The following is a 15,492-nucleotide window of genomic DNA, read 5'->3' on the forward strand; positions in this document are numbered from 1 at the left end:
CTCACACACAATCTACGCTAATTAAACCACCCACGAGCCGCCCTGCTTTGGGTTGTGTTGCTCTGCTCTTCTTCACAGTGAGGTCAGGCCTGCCATTCTGGGAAATATAGAGCTGAGTACTTCAGTGGCTGTGCAATACTGAAGAAACATGTGATATGCAATACCTTGTTAAATAATGCGATATTCAATATACCATACGATATTGCTATTACTGTGTAAAATCTATTTAAAGCGGTGGTTCTGTGTTTTTTTCTAGGCTTGGTTGTGTTTATGGGGCGCAGTATAACTTCTTAATACTTCTTCTTTATTTTTAAACGCTGTATTTTTCTTCTATCCTCCCTTTATTCCACACCGCTGTCTGTGCTCTGAGCGGCTCGTCTGCTTCCTGCTTCTCTGAAGCCCCTCCCTCTGAAAAACACAATGGCCTTAGATTGGTCAGATGGCCAAATGTAGTTTCCTGTATTTTTATTGGCTGAAGTGTCAAGCACAGGTTAAGGCCACGCCCCTTCCCATTACAGGCAGAAGTCACATCTGCGGAGACTAGCGAGGGTTTATGATGTCACCAACCAGGAAGAAGCTCGTTGTAGTCCAAACCGGCCATTTTTGTAGGCAATAAACTGCCGTAACTTTAAAAGACAATATCTCCGTTTGCAGTGAACGTTCAGCGCTGGAACTTTGCAGAGACTGTTAATGCTCAAGCAGCGACATTACACACTAACTAAAGTTACACAAGTCAAATCGCAGCGACATTACACACTAACTAAAGTTACACAAGTCAAATCACATGCAAACACACCTTTAAATAATATTTTATAAAAATAAAATAAAAACTGAAAATGATACGATTTGTGTTTCACATTCTCTCTGGGAAAAGAACGCATCGCTTCAACTTCTGAAAGTGACCAGCAGTGTTTTAGCTAAAATGTACGTAAAACAAATAAGTGTGTATTCGGTAGTTTGAGTGTGTAACGACACGAAACAGAACTGAAGGGATCACACGTTGTGGGCACGTTTCCGTGTGTGTGTGTCAGACAGCACAAGACTGCTAGGAGTTGTTTATTTGCATATTGTGTTTAATAACTCTTTTTAACATCAAGCAAATCCCATAAGTAGCAGTCGTGTGCCCAGTCTATTCTCTGCTGTATGCCGACCTAAAACAGACGACCTATTTTTGTCTTGTTTTTCAGTAAAACTATCTAAAAATGAAAGATTACGATACATTTACCCGAAAAATTAGCAAAAGTCTTATTTTCTGCTAAATTTATCCATCTGCCAAAAATAAAATCTTTTCCCTTTGAATTGTTAGTTTTCGGACCCCATTGGCAGGGATTTGTTCTAGTTCCCTATATCGAGGGAACTTCGCACTGCGTCGAAACGCATCAGCGCATCTGAAGTATGAATGAAACTCGTCCAATCCTGATTGGTGTTGCGTCATGACGTGGATGTGTCGGCATACCCAGAAGCTATAAAGGGGAGCCCGGCGTATTGTAGCGCCAGTTATCGCTCTTCAGCATAACGCTCTGTGTGAAATTGTCTATTTATTGTTGTTTGTCCACTATATATATATATATTTATATCAGTATGGCGACCAAAAGTAGCGAGTTCAGACGATGTGTGCCTCCATGCCCCCCGTTTCATGTTGGGTGTGTCAGGGTTCTGCCCTGGCAGCTCTGTCTGTTTTGTCTTTGTTTGATGTTTCTATGTTTGTGTTGTCTTAAGCCTAGTTCAGACTGCACGATTTTCAAACTCGTCGGGTCACTGCTCTTTTCACACTGCATCACTATCTGGGGTATCATTCAGTCTCTGCTGTGTTCACACTGACCGATGGTTTGACGACAGAGGAGTTCACACTGCATGACTGAACAAGAGGAAGAATCGCCGACAACTCTCTCTCTCTCCGGTGCGCAAACTACGCTTCCCAAACACACGTGCGATGTGACAAGTAAACAACGCGAGATCACACGTGCGTCAGATCGGAGTTCTCGCGCGAGACTTTGAATTGTTATTAAAAATGATAAACTACACAACGTTTGCTTCAATCTGTATGTGCGCTGATTTGTGGAGAAAAAGAAAAAAGATTATGGCGGAAGAAATTGTTGGAGAGACAGAGGGAGCCAGGATTGTGTTCTGCAAAGACAGTTTGAGGTAAATAAACAATTTTGTAATGTGCTGCAGCTGCGGCTGGATGTGCAAATGTTTGCCCTTTGTTTCTGTTTGATAGAACTGTAAATCTATCTATTAAAATACTGATATTCTGCTCTATAACTCCTCCCTGAACCTCCTGCTGCCCTGTATCTCACTCTCTCATTGGCTGTCGGTGTCATTTTCAGTCAGAACGCTGTTCACACAGCAGGAGTTTGAATTCTCTCTGATCGCGTCTTTGATAATTCACACTGTGTGATTGTCACTCGCGTGCACAAGCACCGATTTGCCTGTGATCTCGGGCATTTGTCGGCGATTTCACAAAACCTGTCGGCGACTCAAAATCGGGGCAAAAATCGGGCAGTGTGAACTAGGCTTTAGTACTTGGATCTGTCTCTCTCTGTGTTTGTCATGTGTTCCTCTTGTCCTGCCTCCTTGTTTGCTGTTACCACGCCCCCTTGTTTAGTCTGGTCTAGTCCTCGTTTCACTAATTGTGCTCACCTGTTCCTCATGTGCTCTGGTCCCTTTATATTGTGCTACCTTCCCTCATGTCTTTGCTGGTTCGTTGCATTTGTGTGCGTTTGTTTGTGCGTGCAAGTGTCTAGCTCAGTGTCAAGTCAGTTCTAGATTTAGTGTCTCCTGTTTTTCTAGCTTTGGATTTATTTTCAGTTTTTTCTTTGTTCCTGAATTTTTGAGTCTAGTGAAGTTTCTGACTTTATTTTGCTCGTTTTCTCCAGGCTTTAGTTTTCCCTAGCCTTATGGTTTATTTTTCTTGGTGTTGTTTTCTATCCTAAGTTTTTCCCTGGCCGCTGTCTCCACTGCCTGTCAGCTTAGACGGGAGCTGATTCTGTGAGAACATCAATCCTCAGGTTCCTGCCTGGATTGTTTCACCATCGCCCTGCCTGGTGTTGCCTCCCAAACTGTCGTCAAGTTCATTGGCTGCCTGCACGGGTCTCACGCGCTTATGAGCATTGTGAGAAGCTGACGCTCAAAGTGCTTCGAGAGGTGGCTCGGCGTCACAGATCATGGGGTTCACAGCTGGATTTGTCAGCGGAGATTGAGACTGCCGAGGCACTTTCTCAATCATCCGCTGACAGTTCAGATGATCTCCCTCCCCACGTGGAAGCCCGCGCTGCGGCTTCTTCCCCCGGGGTGGGCGGTCCGATGCTCGTGCTCTCTGGCTCTGAGGAACCGGACGAGTTCAACATCGAGGCGGGTGGTGAAGATATTGTGTCGCCAATTCATCCACCTGTCAATGAGGAGCTTCTCTGCAGGGCTTACCCCGTCTACACTCAAGGTGTACGTGGCTGCCATTGGGGCTTTCCACACTCCTTTAAGTGATGGACCTTTGGGTAGGCACCAGTTGGTTGTACGTTTCCTCCGTGGGGCTAGGAGGATGAGGCCTGTGGCATGTACCAGGATTCCCACCCCTGGCGGAGGTCCTCGTAGGGTATGCTGAGGCCCCCTTCGAAACACTGGAATCTATTGAACCTAAATATCTGACCCTTAAAGTGGCATTTCCTCTAGCTATTAAATCTCTGAGGAGAGTGGGGGACCTTCAGGCCTTGGCAGTTACGCCGACCTGCCTAGAGTTTGCCCCTGGAGGAGTAAAAGCCATCCTGCACACTAGGCCAGGCTATGTGCCTAAGGTGCCCTCAAATGTGGTCAGGTCTTTAGTGTTACAGGCTTTCCATCCTCCGCCTCATGTGACGGCGGAAGAAGGGAGACTTTTCCTCTTGTGCCTGGTTAGGGCCCTGAGGATATATTTAGAGAGGTCAGCTCAGTGGAGGAAATCTGACCAGTTGTTAGTGTGTTTTGGTTCGGCTAAGAAAGGGTTGCCTGCATCTACCCCTACTATTAGTAATTGGATTGTGCAGGCTATAGCCTCGGCATATCAGGTGCACAATCAGCCTTCACCTATAGCCTTGAGAGCCCATTCTACCAGGGCCATGGCCTCCTCGGTGGCCCTTCTCTCCGGAGTCCCGATGCAGGACATCTGCGAAGCGGCCGGTTGGGCTACTTAGCACACTTTTATAAGATTTTACAGCTTACACCTCCCTGCGACACCCGGCGGCAGTCCTAATTGTGCCTGGTCTCCAGCTTCACAATGGGGCAGGCGTACCCTTGGTGTGGCCTAGTGGGTACTCGATCCCCAAATTCGTCGTTCAGATGCAGTGTGAAGTTCCCATGATATAGGGAACGTCTCGGGTTATGTATATAACCCTTGTTCCCTGAGAGGGAACGAGCACTGCGTCTCGTCGCCACACCGCATATCGCCTGAGAGCACTTGCTTCATCTCGATAACTGACGCTACAATAGGCCGGGCTCCCCTTTATAGCTTCCGGGTATGCCCTCACATCTACGTCATGGATTCAGGATTGGACTAGCTTCATTCATACTTCCGATGTGCTGATGCTTAGGGAGCATCCCCAAATTCGTTGTTTCGACGCAGTGCGAAGTTCCCTCTCAGGGAACAAGGGTTATACAAATACCCCGAGACGTTTTCCTAACATGTATTCTTAAATTGCATAGTTGGTTATATGAACGTTAAGGGAACATTCCCTTTTGTCATATTGCAAACATTATTGTAATGTTATTTCTGAATGTTTATCCTCTTAAACTCCACGGATCCTGATCAGGGTCCAGAATGTCGTCGTCATGTATATCCTTTAAATGTTAAATGTCTGTGGAGGAACTCGGACCTCAAATGTGGAGCCATTAAAGCTCAGAGTCCCTACTTTCTGGAGATATGCATCGCGTTCACGAAAAGTAACTTATTTACATCTAATTACTCTGGGATTATTTTCGCCTGGATTCGGGCACCCCAAACTGAAAAGCTCCCCATACACACACACAGTGGTCTCTAAACACACAATCTTGGTGTAATTTTACAGGAAACCCTTTGAAGTTACATAAAACACTGCTAAAAGTGATAAACATTTAGTTGCAACCTTTAAAACGTGTTTGATGAATGTCCAACTAAAATGTTTCCGAAAAAAACGTATAAACATTTTTTTTGTGCTAATGTTTTTAGAACATTATTAAAGACCAGATGACAGAGCAAACGTTCTGTTCTTGTAGAGCGTTTGTTCATAACGCTGAGAGAACCTTGAAAAAGCGTTTCCCGTTAGCTGGGTAAAGTCAGCTGCTATTTTAGTGAATTCAAATTAAATAATTTCACATTACTAATAAAAATGGGCTTGCGCAAATATTCTGTGTAAATATTCTTAACGTGTTGGGTTTACTCGTATTTCTTTGTCAAAGTACCAAATGTAGTGTTTCAGATCTACTTAAATTTGTACTTACATTTACTCATTAATTTCGCAGCTTTAAAATGTAAAACTTGTGTGTGTTCAAATCTTTCGCCAAAAGCATACGAGTAGACCATAAGTTTAAGAGTGTACAACGGTTCTGTAATGGATCGGATGGATGCTTACGAGTGATTATTCTTTGGTCACCATTGGGCTGGCGGGAGATCAAACCGTTTCAATATTAAAGGAAAATACATTGACAGTGGATGTTTGTGGTGTTTGGTGTGTGTGTGTGTGTGTGTGTGTGTGTGGGCATGTTTTTGTGACATATGAGGACCCAAATGTGTATAATGCCATGGGTATGACACAGGTATTACAGGAGAGGGTGAAATATGAGGACATTACCCATGGCCCCACTTTACAAAAGGCTTATAAATCACACAGGAGGAGTTTTTATGAGAAAGTAAAACTGCAGAATGTTTCCTGTGATGGGCAGGTTTAGGGGCAGTGTGTGTGTGTGTGTGTGTGTGTGTGTGTGTGTGTGTGTGTGTGTGTGTGTGTGTGTGTGTGTGTGTGTGTGTGTGTGTGTGTTTGTGTGTGTGTGTGTGTGTGTGTGTGTGTGTGTGTGTCTTTGGCTTGGCTTGGCTTGCTCAGTTGGGGACACTAAAATTATGATCCAATTTATTCAACTAAACATGGCGGCAGTGGCTCAGTGGTTCATGTAGCTTGTCTACAAACCAGAAGGTTGGTGGTTCAATCCCCGGTTCCACCTGACCAAGTGTCGAAGTGTCCATGAGCAAGACACCTAACCCCAGCTGCTCCCGACGAGCTGGATGGCGCCTTACATGGCTGACACCGCCGTCGGTGTATGAATGGGTGAATGTGAGGCAAAAATGTAAAGCGCTTTGGATAAAAGCGCTATATAAATGCAGTCCATTTACCATTTACCAAACATACAAAAAAAAATTATTTATGTCTTATTTAATTCTATAAACTATAATACTGATCTGCCAACATTGTCTGTCTATGATAAATTAAAATAAGCTGATAACATCACTGTTTACTCCAGAACGACTGTACAGCCAAATCTAATTCTGCTGCAGTATTGTCCTGTTTAACACTGAAGCTGCTCTGACACAAAAAGAGCGATATAAATAAAGCTGATTGATTGATTGATTGATTGATTGATTGATTGATTGATTGATGGCTAGGTTTAGGGGCAGGGGCAGTGTGTGTGTGTGTGTGTGTGTGTGTGTGTGTGTGTGTGAGATGGGTAGGTTTAGTGGCATAGTGGCATGTGTGTGTGTGTGTGTGTGAGATGGGTAGGTTTAATGGCATAGTGGCATGTGTGTGTGTGTGTTGTGCAGGGGCAGTGCAAGGGAATAGAAAATACTGGTTTGTACAGTATAAAACCCTTACGCCTATGGAATGTACCCACATTTCATAAAAACAAACGTGTGTGTGTGTGTGTGTGTGTGTGTGCTCGCATGCTTCTGAACCAAAGAGGATGGAGCCCGAGGGGCAGATTATCTGTGTGACGGGTTAAAATGAAGAAAGAGAACATGCCTGATGAACAGACAGAAAAGCAGAGAGGAGAAAATAACCGAGCAGAGGGCAACAGAAGAGAAGAAAGAAAAGAGACGGATGACAGGAAGCCCAGAGGAAGAAATGTGCATGGAGCAGTCTGAGAATGTAAAGTAGAGTAATGCGAATGAACTGGTGTAAGTGTGTCCTGCGGCTCACACACTGCTTATTGTGTGTGTGTGTGTGTGTGTGTGTGTGTGTGTGACCTCATCAGACCAAAAGTGCTTCAGAGTGGCTCAGGGTAGGCGATAGCCAAACATCAGAGGCTTGTGGAGTAATGTCAAATATCAGGCCTGGAGCAGAAACTGCTTAAAAACAAGCACAGCACTTCATGTTCTTTACACAAATTATACCATTTTTTTTTCTTTTTTAATGTAGTACATAAAATAAAATTAAATGACAGCTCTTTTGGTAACACTTTACATTTGCTAACATGAACTAACACATTTTTTAAAGCATTTAGTAATCTTTGTTTGTGTTAATACAAATATGATTGTTTGTTCAGGTTAGTTCCCTTTTAAAAGCAGTTAGGACTGGGCGCTATGGCTGACAACTGCATCACGATATAAGGGTTGGACTATTGTATGCGACTAAACCTTAGCAGTAGCAGAACGGTTTAGCACGTCAGACTAGTGTAACGTTATACAGAGAACAGCAATGGAGTCCGTTAGCGCATTTGACTGACGAAGCACGCGATCGTGTCGTTTACTGATGTTTACTCACGCGACGATAGCCGACAGCACAGACATCTGAAGCAGTTTAACTCACCGGCTGCTTCCACAGCAGGACCGAACCTTTATCGCTGGGACCGCTCCGTCAGAAACACACTTCTTTGGTATGATTTGGTGAAGTCCTGACAGCAGTGACCGTGGAGATCCACTTTGCGACGCGACTGAAGCGATGTTGTGAAGCTTCTCGTCATTTCTGCGTTCAAATCGGTTCAGATGCAGCGCTGCCTTCCCAGAATGCTGTGCTGAAGCGCTGAAGTCGCTCGACGTCACCCAGAGGAATAAAGTGGAGCGCGGCGCGGACTATAACGACAGAAGTGTTCACGGACGACTGGATCTGCAGCTGAGAGTGTGTATGGGCGTGCGTTTCCTCTCTCGCTCTAGTCACGCGCGCGCGCACCCTACCGGGAGAAGAGCCCGTACGGCCCATACAAGGACCTTCCGCTCTATTAACGTCAAGCCGACCCATACTCGAAAAAAACTCTCCCAAACTTGTGAGAAACCGGAAGGAGTATTTTTGACACAGAAATACTCCATCAAACGTCCAACATTAGTTTTTGAAACTTTGTCTATGTTTAGGATGGGAATCCAAGTCTTTAACAGAGGAAAGGTCAGTATGCAGGAAACAGCATTTCACCGCCCCTTTAACCTTCCTCTGATTATAGTCCTCTCAGTGATAAAGGCAGAAACCGCCATTGGAAAACACTCAAATAAATTAAATGTCAATAAGTTTATACGACGCAAAAATTACGTCAACGCGGAGTGGGCGGCACACGCGATTCACACCGCAGACCATGAGCTGTTCAGTGTTTACACTGCAAACAATGCTCTTCTTACTCAGTATTTTTGTCTTGTTTCTAGTCCAAACATCTAAACATTCTTGAAATAAGAAGTATTTACTAGACAAGCAAAAGTAATTGTCTTGTTTTGGGGAAAAATAACTCAAAATGAAGAGAGTTTTTGCTTAAAATAAGATAAATAATCTGCCAATGGGGTGAGAGAAATAATCTTGTTTCTGATTGGGACTTCTTTAGTGTTTTCCTGTTTCGTCCTTTATAACGGAGAGTCTGGTTAAACCCGGCTGGAGCTTTCACAAACTGCTTTGAGTCCTGACTGGGTTTTACACTCAGGCAAAGTAAGGAGTATTTTCTTTTTCTTTATTTATTCCTCATGTTTTCTGGGGTGATTTTTGTTGTATAGATTTGTAATCATTGGGGTTGTTTTTTTTTTAGATTGCTTGCTAACTGGTTTCAGTACGGATGTTTAGTCTATATGTCCTGTTGTAGAAGGACTCTTTGGTGCTACCTAGCCTTCCTACCACGCCCCTAGGTTGCTGGGATTGCAAGTTATTATCCGTGTAACACAAACCCAAACGCTGCGACCTCGCGCCAATGGTTTTTATTGGTTTATTAAGTACAAACAGGCAACGTGAAAAATTGAGTGTGAGGGATTTCTTCACTTCACACAAAAAGATTTCGTAATGAGACGGCTAACTGTAGTGTTTAGTCCACTGTCTATAATAGCCTAATTTAGATCTTTCTTTTTTTTAACCGACAACTTTGATCGGGTAACGTTGATACGGTCAACCATCGGACAAACGGTCATCGGTTAACATCCCTAGTTTGGGCTTTGACTTTGAGGAGTGTCGCTTTTTAAATAATATTTGCACTTTCACTAAGGAGAGCCGTTCCGGCAGCGCGTGCGCTTCAGATGATCAATGCAATCCGTCACAGCTCTGATCGCAAGAAAGCTCGTCACAATGACCGCTAGTCTCAAACCGTAAACGTTCAGCTCATCCAAGAACTTTAATTCTGCATTTCCTCTCTCTCTTGTTGTTTTCGCACGTCACGCAATCATCTGAACGTCCGTGTTTACTACAGTATGCTCGTCGTGTTAAATATATTCATCACATAAAGCCATTGTGTCTCTTCAGAAGACTTGAAGACTTCAGAAGATTTGGATTAGACACTCCATTAGTTATTTTAACATGCCTTTATGACATTCTTTGCATCTTTTAAGTTTGAGAGGTATGGACTTTAAAAACGGAGGCACATAAATCCCTCAGGTGTCATAAAGAAAATCTTCATTTGTGTTTGGAAGATAAATAAAATAAACGACATGATGGTGAGTTCATGATGACAGTTTACATTAGTGGTAGCCTTCGTTTGTTCATTTGTGTTTGGGTGAATTATACCTTATAAATAGGCCGACTACAGCTGAGCCTTGGATAAAACAACAATATATCGCGAATGATATCGTTTCCATCAACGATACATAGCATCATATTTTTATATCGCGATATATATCGTTACACCCCTAGAGACAACACAACGGTACTTCAGACAGAGCGCTTGTTGAGGCACAGAAGCTAACGCTGGTGTTTCCGGATGTGCTCTTATGCTTTGCTGGTCATGATGTTCACTCTCGCCATTGGACTAGTTGACAAACATGCTTCAGACGCAAATCACACAGCGGCATTCCCAAAGCATCAGTGCGAGCTCCCAAAGCTTCGCGGCGTTATTTCTTTGTTTGTCTAATGTTTTTTTGTGTATGTATTTCATCTGTCTGTCGTTCAGTCTTTGCCCTTCGCCCTGTCTCTCACCTCTCTATCTCAAGCATTCTTTACACTGAATGAATGCATGGTTTATATTAAACGCTGTTATTATGCAAGTATTCAAACTTAACCGTTTCATTCATCATCATCATCATCATCATCATCATCATCATCATCATCATCATCATCATCATCATCAACAAACCTTACACTGCTCAAGCTCAAATGGTTCATGTATTGGAAATATCTCAGGTTTCAAGGTTAAATCAAAGGGAAACTGATGCATTAATAGTGTGTGTGTGTGTGTGTGTGTGTGTGTGTGTGTGTGTGTGTGTGTGTGTGTGTGTGTGTGTGTGTGTGTGTGTGTGTGCGTATATCACAGGAAGTGATCCATTTTCTGCCCTGATCAATATAAATATTCAGCTTAAAATGCTCATATACTGTATGCGCATCATATAAGTGTGTGTGTGTTCTTCGAAAAACTAAAACTGAGAAATTGTTCAAATGTAGTTCTCTTATTTTAACTCGCGCCCATGCCTTAATTTTATGCTGTAATTTTCTCTGTAGACATTTTTGAAGAATCCTTTCACAATTCTTTCCATAAAATGACCAAAACACCAAAAAAAGCCACATACAATATTATAAACTGGTCCGTTAATGTAAGCCGTTGTCCACTGATAATCTTCCCCTCAGCTGAAGCTAGCTTTCCCACATCTGTGTGTTTGTGTGCTTGAGAAAATCACAGCATGCAGGTTTGGGATGACGTGGAGATTAGTGAATAATGTGTTATCATTTTTGGGAAACCCAGTTGTGTAGTCAAAATGGCTTAAAGAGCTAATGATCCTTAATATTCTGACGTATTTCTGTATGTAGAAGCCAATATCTCTTTGTTTACAATTAAAATAGATTTAGAAAGAAAATCTGAGACTCAATAGTCATCAAATTTTTGATCTGTATTAATAGGATTTTGCATATGCCTAAAAAGTAATATAAAATAGGCAACTTTCTTTCCACTCAAACCAAGATTTGCTTTGATTTACAATTCTTCAAATGTCGTTTGCATGCGTGTGAGTTGAGTGCATTAACTGTGTATCAGGACTACTTGTGTGCAAAGAACACAATGTTTGCGACGGCTTTATATCACAGATATCTATTATCAGAGAATAGCACATTCCCCATTGCAATCAGTGCGGTTAATTATTTAGCAGAATGCAGAACACTGTGTGTCACTACGACACTTTAAGGACAAAATCCTCTTCAGCAGTCTGTATTCTGCCTCGTCATGCTTGCCTTTAGAGGGTCTTAATGCCAAGTGTCCCTGGGATGAGCTTCTGTGGACGGGATGAAATGTTCTTTGTGAGGAATAGCTGTGATATGCAAACCAGACACGCAAAAGACACATGATTCCAGTGCAAGCTTGTGACTAACTGGCAAATTTGGGAATGAAGTACGCAGGTGTCCTGTGGTTCGTGTGTGCTGAATAAATGATGGCCAACCATTAACCCATGGATAATGGGTCTCTTTCTAATGGTTGACTGGTGCACATTCACACTGATGATGTCTTTGAAACCTCCTGAAGCATCTTTGATTTGGGGATTAATATGGTGGAAAGAGCTCATCTTTTACAGTTTCCCGGTGCCTCAGAACAGCTCTGATGCGCTCAGGAAGCCTTTTTGACTTCTAGCTTTTGCCATCAAACTCATTTTTTCCTTCACGTCCCTGTTCATTTTAACAGGTTTGTACACATCTTCATACAATAAATGAAAAACTGATCTCAGTCACATCTTAGTGCAAATAACTATATTGGCAGAAGTATTGTGCCGCTCCTCCAGATCCCTGAGTTCAGGTGTTGGATCTCTTCATGTCCACAGGTGTATAACTCCAGCTCTCGGCCTGCAGACGCTTCTACACACATTAGTGAAAGAATGGGTCGCTCTCAGGAGCTCAGTGAACTCAAGCATGGGGCCGTGATAGGCTGACACCTGTGCAATAAGGCCATTCCTGACATTTCCTCACTACTAGCTATTCAGGCGGGCGTACACGATGCGATTTTTGCTGTCGAACAAACTCGCAGACATCTTTTTTCTCTCGGGAGAAATCCCGTAGACATCGTGGATGCTCGTATGGTCTCGGCTCGCACCGTGTGAGAGGAAATGTGAAACGAGCCGAGCACGTTAGCAGCGACTCCCGACCTTACGATCATTTTTAAGCATGTTTCAAAAATTCGGGGAGTCGGCCTGATTTTCACCAGTGAATGGCTGTCCCCTATTGCCAAATCATGCACAAGCACGCCACATAGGCTAGATCTATGAGTATTATTAGGCTATAGCTCAGTGGCTGCAACCATACAGCGTACACACACACACACACACACACACACACACACACACACACACACTATCTCTCTCTCACGCACGTGGCGCGCTGTCTCTTTACCTCTGTTTTTTTTCGGTTGAAAGGAATGGCTACTGTTCTCTGCTTTTTAACAAATCATTTGCACACATTTTTTCTTTCTTTTTTGTATCTGAAGCTATATCAGCCACATTAACAGCTCCGGTCTGTGTTTAACGTGAAAGCTTGTGTGATCGCGGCTGGCTCTCGGTGCAAACAGTCGTGTCGTGTATTAGCTGATTTGATGCGATGATCAAATTACCTGACTCGTAGCGTCTGCAATATCTCACGAGCTCATGAGTATCCGAATTCGCAAAGTGTATACGTTCGTGCAGTGAGACGTGTTCTCTGAGCGACCAATCACGCTTCTCTGTCAGACAATCCCATGGACGAGTCTGGGTTTGGCGGTTGCCAGGAGAACGGGATTTGCCTGACTGCATTGTGCCACGGGTAAAGTTTGGTTGAGGGGGGATTATGGGGTGGGGTTGTTTTTCATGGGTTGGCCCCTTAGTTCCAGTGAAAGGAACTCTTAATGCTTCACCAAAACATTTTGGACAATTTCACACTCCTGACTTTGTGGGACCAGTTTGTGGACGGCCCCTTCCTGTCCCAGCATGACTGCGCTCCAGTGCACAAAGCGTCGCTCCATAAAGACATGGATGAGGAGTTTGGTGTGGAGGAACTAGAGTGGCCTGCACAGAGTCCTGAGCTCAACCCGATAGAACAGCTTTGGGATGAATTAGAGCGGAGACTGAGAGCCAGGCCTTCTCGTCCAACATCAGTGCCTGACCTCACAAATGAGCTTCTAGAAGAATGGGCAAAAATCCCCATAAACACACTCCTAAACCTTGAGGAAAGCCTTCCCAGAAGAGCTGGAGCTGTTAGAGAGGGTGGACCGACTCCAGATTAAACCCCACGGGTTAACAATGGGATGGCATTAAAGCTCATGTGCATGGAAAGGCAGGCGTCCTAAAACCCAAATTTGGGTCAAATATGGACCAACCCAACTGCTGGGGTAAAAATGTAATTGAAAAATGTAACCCAACGACTGGGTTTGTAGATATTTTACCAAATTTAGGTTAAAACCAACTCAGTATTTCTTTAGAGAATACCTATATAGATATTAAATAAGAAATACTAAACCTTAAATAGTAAAAAAAAAACGATTTCTTAAACTGCTGATTTGTCAACGGATGTTCAATCAGTTCTGTTCAAATGTATTTGTAAAGCGATGTTCTCAACACACTCCACATATGCTCGGTCCCAGAACAAAATGAGATCGGTGCTTGTGAAATTAGCTGAAGTGCAGATGTGATGTGTAGGCAACAGCACCGAAACACCCCCGGGACTGTAAAAATAGGACCAGCGTGGCAAACACAGTAGACTGGGACATTCAAATGTTAATAATTATCACCATGTGTTTATTATATAAAAGCATTTTAAAATACACAGGGTTATGATCATGCAGATTTAGTTAAAAGTCAGTTGTACAGCCATTTTCCATGCGACACACCAGGCGTAAAAACACTTTATATATAAGAAAGCAGCAAAGGTGCATCATTAATGCTGAAGGAATAGTGCTGTGGAAGGCATTCCACCATGAGATCAGGGATGAAACTAAAAAAGACACATTTGCACAGATATGTTTAAAGTCTTATTCAGATGGACTAAAGTTTTCTAAATGACATTTGAGTTAGTTCTTATATAATGAGCAGGCAGAGATGTGGATCACTGTAAAAAATATTTAAAAAATAAGTAACCTTGAAATGTTGAGTTTTTGAAAAATTAATACAATGACATTAGAGTTAATACAATGACATTTTTTTGAGAATCGACAACCTTTGACATACTGTATGTCTTTCACTAAATTACTTATTGATATAACTTTAATTTATTATTTTAAAAAAAACTATTTAATGAAACTATTATAACACAATCATTTATTGAAGTGGCTGTTTATAATAAACCCACAAAAGTCAGCATAGAAATCTTGACAAGTATCTTAGCTGACATTTATTCATTTTTTAATTACATTTTTCAATGGATACCATCCATATTAAAATGAAATGAAAGCATGTGAAAGATTGGTGTGCAAATTTTTTTACAACACCGGCAAAGATCGTTTATTCCAGCGCGTGTGCAGACAGGATTGCCAAGTTTTTACAACAAAACCCGCCAACTACAGCCCTAAACAACAGCTTCTCGGGGGGTTCTCTGGAAAAAATGATGTTTGGGGGTAAAATGTGTGTTATTTTGTTATTCTGCTAAAATTCCCACTCATGGGTCTATATATCACATAATAGTCGCTTCGACATGGAAAACAGCCTGCGGAAAAATATCGTGGACTTGGCAACACAGTGCAGTTGAGCTCTGTTGACATTTGACGACTAACGTTATGCGTGGCTCCGCTGCTCTGATTGGTTGTTGGTCTGTCCAATCGAGGTCTTTCCTGTTTGGGTTGAACCGCCCCATAATCGCAGCCCAATGAGCATCAGACTCATATTCTGACTAGAGTTCAGTATGGCCACGTCAGGCCATGGGATTGTAGCTGAAAAAAATACACATGGCAGATTCAGACAGGATGGAAATCACAAAGTTAACCTGTAAGCATCAATTTCTCTAATGTCCTCCAGGAACACGAGTCCCATCTGAATAGTCCCGTCCAAACCAATTCAGTGTTTTTAAAATCATAAATTGCCTTTGTTAATGTTTAAAAATGCATTATTTCATAAATGAAACTGTTCCCGAGCTGCGTCACCGCTGTGGGAACGCCTCTGCGTGATTGCGTGTCGTGAAGCACGGATGTCATCAGTCCAATGGAGTGACAGAACATCATGAGCGG

The 15,492-nt window shown here is 42.8% G+C and overlaps 1 protein-coding gene across 1 annotated transcript in view; it reads left to right on the forward strand.

Annotated features, from left to right (window-relative positions):
• Positions 1-15,492, forward strand: part of cacna2d3a (calcium channel, voltage-dependent, alpha 2/delta subunit 3a) — a 164,122-nt gene that overhangs the window by 1,749 nt on the left and 146,881 nt on the right. The window lies entirely within an intron of this gene.

This window comes from Pseudorasbora parva, chromosome 13 (assembly GCF_024679245.1).
Source record: "Pseudorasbora parva isolate DD20220531a chromosome 13, ASM2467924v1, whole genome shotgun sequence".
NCBI classification, from domain to species: domain Eukaryota; kingdom Metazoa; phylum Chordata; class Actinopteri; order Cypriniformes; family Gobionidae; genus Pseudorasbora; species Pseudorasbora parva.